The 6,107-nt window shown below is 40.5% G+C and overlaps 1 protein-coding gene across 2 annotated transcripts in view; it reads right to left on the minus strand.

The window, feature by feature from the left end:
• CDH18 (cadherin 18) overlaps window positions 1–6,107 on the minus strand; it is a 973,183-nt gene that overhangs the window by 183,246 nt on the left and 783,830 nt on the right. The gene's annotated exons all lie outside the window — the stretch shown is intronic.

Here is a 6,107-nt window from a genome sequence, read left to right on the forward strand (position 1 = left end):
AAATCTGCCAAGAAGTGCAGGACCCACCAAGGTAGAGGAGGAACTTTGTCACAAGAGATAAAGGTAAGATTGATACAAGCAAGCAAAAGAAAACACATGGAAAAGTCTAAAACCTAATCGAGCAAAACACATTTTTTGTTCCAGATGGTTTCCCGCCCCCCCCCCAGTCTCCTTAGCTGAAATCTGTTCTAGTAACATCACACAGAAGGAATTTATAACTTCACACATAAAGTTAACAAATGCATTTTACAATTATATTAATTACCAGAGTGTCATTAGTTTTCATATATACCTCTGTGACAGAAATATACCCATGTTCATACCCTACACTACTGTAATAATATTGTACACAAAATGTTTTGTAAAGTATCATTTCAAAACTCATAATTTGCTGGCCAGTATCATCCTGGTAAAATAGGTGTGGCAAAATTGTATGTGTAGCTTTAAGATTTGCTTGTATGATGTTATAAATACATGTTCCAAACCCCACAGCCTTACCCAAACAGAAGTTGGCAAACTGGTCTGTCCCAAACAAAGAAATGTGCGATCAGCTTAATTTGCATTTAAGCAGTAAACAGAGACATCAAGCAGGAGGGAAGACAAAAGAGATTCAAACAGGTGAGAAAAAAACAGGAGGGAATATCCTTCCACATAGGTTCTTTGTCTCCTTGTGCCCAGCTGGAAATATTTTTTAAGAAGGGAACTGAAACTATAAAAATGAGGGACAACACCCCCAATGGACATCTCTTTCTACCCTGCCTATCACATTCGCTGCATCTGAAGAGAAAAAGGAAGCAAGTGTTAGTCTCTGGAAGAGGGTTCCTAACCTAAGAATTTGGTCAGTAATCTGCTGGAACATGCCATGAGAAATTTTGCTTGAATCTAATATAGTTTATTAAGTTAGGCATTAGTAAAACATTTTATGTTTTTTCTTGTTACCATTTTATGCCTCATTACTTGTGCCCACTTAAAATCTCTCTTTTTGTAGTTAATAAACTTGCTTTACTATTTTATCTAATCCAATACGCTTAAACTGAAGTATCTGAATAACGATTTGAGATAATAAAATGGCATATTATTCCCTTAAAGAAATAACAGACTTAAAATATTTCTGCCCTTTAGGAGAGGGATGGGCAGTACAAGGCATACATATCTGGGGGGAAATCTAAGACTGGGGATGTGATGGGATCACCCTGCAGTAGAAACAAGGCTGCTGAGAGCTAGAGTGTAATCCACATGCAGCTGGCAGGCAAGCTGCAGCTACACACAGACACTCAGTGTGTGGTTGCATGCTTGCAGGCTGTTTGTGAGCAGCCCAGGTGGGAGCTACTTCAGCAAGGCCATTGTAATACACCCAAAGTGGCAGGGCAGGAGTGACACAGGTGCTCATTAGTCTGGGTTGTACCCTGGTACATCACAACTTCACAAGGCATATTTTGTGCAGTAATATGTAGGGTGTGAATACGGGGGTACCTAGGGTCACACTTTCTTCTCATGGGGAGTATCAGGTCATGGTGCTGCACTTGGCATATTGTAGTTCTGAGTCTATGAATGGAGGTTTTGGGGAATAAAAGGTGGGAAAGGAGTGGGAAGAGACACAGTGGGATTGTTCTCTTCCTGCTAGATAGCTTGGCAGTATTACATAGTGGGATTTGCAATGTCTGGAAAAGGGTAGAGTTTGATAACTAAGCAAAGAATTCCACCTTGCAAAGATGCCAGTCTTGCCCTGAGACTTTTAGGGATGTTTGGAAAAAAATAGAGAGGAAATAAGGAGGTTCCTGGGATTAGCAGCAAGTGTTGAAGATGCTAAGCCAGATACAGACAGGGGATCTGGGGTAACACCTTGAACACTTGAGGTGCATTTTACATGCATTCCTGTGTATGTTAGAGAAACGGGGAACTCTCTCTAACCCTTCCCTGCTCCCTGGAAAACACTGGTCTCTCTCTCTCCTCCCCCTGGAGACACTAGGACCTCTTTCCACCCCTCCCCTTCACCATTTGTTACACCTCTGCCCCCCCTGCCCCAAATATGGAAGGGGAGGACTGGCCCTAGGAAAGATGTCCTCCTATGGTGCCGAGGGCCATTAATTACCTTGGCCAGTCTTGGAACTGGAACTCCTTCCCAAGATGATCTTCCTCTGTTGTGTTCTCTCTCTTCCTCCTCCTCCTGCCTCTCCAGCTTCTCTCCCTTGAGACTGAGCAGTGCTGGTCTCATAGGAGGCAAAGCCATGGAAATTGTCACTGGGGTTTGGGGTGCTGGATTCACCACTCAAGCCACACACTGTGTGTTGTATTTCAACTGCCCCATATGCATCCTGCTGGTGTGCTTTAGGTACGTAGAGTGCATTGAAACATGGTGCAGCAGGATCCACATGAAGCAGTTAGAATGCAAGGCCCAGCCTTTGGCTTGGGTGGTAAATACAGCAGCACCCCAACCCATTCAAAAATTTACCATGCTTGCCTCCTATCAGACCCTCACTGTGCAGTCTGCACATATGCCATGGAGGCGGTGGAGAAGACAGTTCCCAGTAGTGCTGTTTGCTGTGTTTGTCTCACCCGAGTGGTGATGAGTGACACACACTTTATATATGTGTGTGCATGCACACAATTCATCTTATAAAATGTGTAAATTTAAACCTGAATTACTAATTTCATAATGAGATGTAAATAATTGGGAGTATTATGAAATATTAGGGAGGGATGGCATCTCTGCACCTTAGTATCTTGGTTATGTTCCTTATTAATGACTTATTGTTACCTATACAAATTTCTGTATTGTTGCATGGAAAACTAATAACAACAATTAAATTTTCAAAAAGTCCATTAACAACAAAACTGGTGACATTTTTTGCATGAAAAATAAACTTTCCCTCATTGCAGAATGCCTAGGTGCTGTTTTCCCCATATACTTGTACATTAAGGAACACATTTGTTTATTCACTTTTTGTCCCTCTCTCAGCTACAATCCAGAGAGAGATGCTTTTCCTTCTAAGCTCCTAATGAACTTATATAACATCAATAAGTTAAGTAAACACAGACACTGGCTGTTGCATACATCATACTAATTATATATTGAACGGTATGCTTCTCCCATCAAGTGCCTCCCACATATTTGATATAAACCTTTCAAACTGAAAGGAAAATAAAAAAAAACAAAAACAAAAAAAACCCCAAAACCCCAAAGAAAACAAGTCCCAGAGCTGTGCTGTATGATTGAGAGAATCACTTATCCTGGTGTCACTAAGCTACAAAATCAATTAATGTGTTCCATCATCTTGAGAAAGTGCTATCTAACATGCACCATGAAACAAATTACATTGGATATTCCAAAAAGCAATTGCTTCCTCCATTCAGGATTAGGATTAAGGTAAATTGACCCTTTCTTCACATGTTCTGAGTATAAGGAAACATATTACTTTTCCTCCGCTTGCCTTTCAAATAGATTTTGCATGGCTTGCTAGTAGAAGCCAAACAGTAACAGAAATTCTACCTGTGGAACGTACATAAAGTTATTTAACTGAGATGTAATTTCTATGTAAAGTAACTTTCCATGGATGCATTAGGGTACATAATATAATTTAAACACTGGTAGTAACCTTCTTTCTAAGTGGATTAAAAAAATAGCCAATGTCCTTTTGGTAAACAAAACTGTATTGATATTTCATTAGCATATTCAACATTTCCTTTTGCACTTCCCAAATGCCAGAAATATTCTTAATGCCAATTAGATGTTCAGCTTTAATATTTTTAATCAAATTTTGCCAAAATTCACTTGACAATGTGCTCAAGTCATGCAACCCTGGGCTCATATCCAATGACAAATTACATCTTTTCTTTCCCTCTCTCCCAAAATATTCACTTTCTCAAAGGAAGTGGAGAAATGTTGATCTTGTGGTTAAAGTAAATGCCTGAAGAGCAGGACATATGAGTTCTCCTTCTGCCTCTGCAACCAACTTTCATTGTAACTTAGTGTCAGCCACTTTGGCTCAATTTCCTTATGTAAAATGAGAACACTATACTGATCTATCTCAATAAGGTTGTTGTGAGGCTTTGTTTCCAGTCCATTTCTGAATGCAAATCAAGGACTTGGTTTTGCACTATAAAGCTCTTTATAATTTAGATACTGGTAATCTCAGAGACTCCCTCTCTCTTTGTACTTTTACCCAACATTTGAGTCAGCTGAGGCAATTAGGCTAACAATCCTTAGATTTAAACATCTGAAGTTTAGGGATGTGAACATTCAGGAGAGGGTCTTTGACTGGAATTTGCTTTCCCTCTTGAGTCAACTGAAATAGAGATTTCTGACATTCAGGAAACACTGCAAAGTCTGTTTAATCAAGCTTTTCCCCATAAAGTGGTTTAAGCAGGTAGAGCTTTTTTACTCTTGTGAGGAGTGAAATATGAGTTTTTTTAGCAGTTAATATTTTGTCAGTTTAGATATTTGCCTTAGTATATGTTTCTAATTATATACAGGCAGAGCTGGTAGGGACAAAAAGGGTTCTTGGTTGAAAGCTAGGAGAAAGCCATGAGTTTTAGTATCTCTTCTGCTGACTAATATTAATGATTTATATTTACTTCACATATTATTGAGTAAGGCCTTATATCCTAACATTTGGGATACAAGAAATATAATTCTCACCATTTAACAAATGGGGTAACTGAGAGGTTGTACAAAGTGCCTTCCTCTGGCACAGGACGGAATAGAAGCCATGTCACTAAAATGGCATGCTCGAAGTCTCATCCGAGGAGCCCCATAGCCTTTCAAAATTAATGTGCCAGGTCCATATACTTGGCTGTGTTGTAACCACTAGACCACATTTCCCTTCCAAGTCAGCAAAAGAACCCAGCAATACTAATTCCCTCCTTCCTACTGCTGACTAGCAAAAAAAATTGTAGAAATGACTGGCAAAGTATGTTTTACATCCTCCTCTACAACAACCTAATACTATTACCTGTTACTGCTTTAGCTCATGTGATAAATTGCTCTATATAAATGAAGTTCTGTGTTGTGGGTATAAAGGCTCTGTATTTAGACCTGTGCTGACAGAAGTGAGGAGTCAATATGGTTCCACATTATAGGAATTCTGCTTTTTCAATTTCCTAAAACAAAAAAAGGAAGTTACATACAAAAACTATGCTAAAAGGCTAGTACCATGTAAAGCAAGTTACTCATTATATAAATAATGTAAACATCTGCTTCAGGGTTAAAACTCAAGCTACAGCATTGTGGTATACATTAGAACAAGAATATAAAACTGTACTTTTGGGCAATATTCATCTGAGCAATATTCAGACACCCATCCCTGCAGTTTGATGCTGAGCAGATAAAGCAGCATACCCCAAGTCGATAAGTGATATCCTAACACCCATAAGCTCCTACTTACACTGTGCAGATCTGGCACCAGGCTTTTCTCCTTAACAAGAGTCGTCCTCTGGAGAGTGAGGCTATGTGTATACTACCAGGGTAAATTGACCTACACAATGCAACTTAGGTCGAGTTACCATGAGATGTACACCGCGGGTGGTCACCGGGGAGAAATTCTCCTGTCGACTTACGTTACGCTTCTCATTGGGAGTAGAGTACAGGGGTTGACTTGAGAGCGATCTGCTGTTGATTCGGTGGGTCTTCACTAGACCCACTAAATCAGCCACTGGTGAATCAATCTCAGAGCGTCGATCCCAGCTGTAGTGTAGACATAGCCTGAGTCTGATAGCCTTCTACTTCCCAGCCCTCTACCTCTACAGATTTCAGGGGGTGACTTCCTATATGCATCCACTTTCTTGGATCCACAAAGTGGATGTCTGGCCTATCAGCCTGGTACTTAAGGATGAGGAAAATTGTTAAGGTAGGTCCATTTCTCCTCCCATTCTCCCATAGGGTGTCCAGGTGTCCAGTTTTCTACTGGAAAGTCTGGTTGAAAAGGGGATAAGACGGTTATTCACCTTTGTAACTGTTGTTCTTTGAGATGTGTTGCTCATATCCATTCCAGTTAGGTGTGCGTGCGCCGCGTGCACGTTTGTTGGAAGATTTTTACCCTAGCAACACTCGGTGGGTCGGCTGGGCGCCCCCTGGAGTGGCGCCGGATATATACCCCTGCCGACCCAGC

This window comes from Chelonoidis abingdonii, chromosome 2 (genome assembly GCF_003597395.2).
Source record: "Chelonoidis abingdonii isolate Lonesome George chromosome 2, CheloAbing_2.0, whole genome shotgun sequence".
In the NCBI taxonomy this organism is placed as follows: domain Eukaryota; kingdom Metazoa; phylum Chordata; order Testudines; family Testudinidae; genus Chelonoidis; species Chelonoidis abingdonii.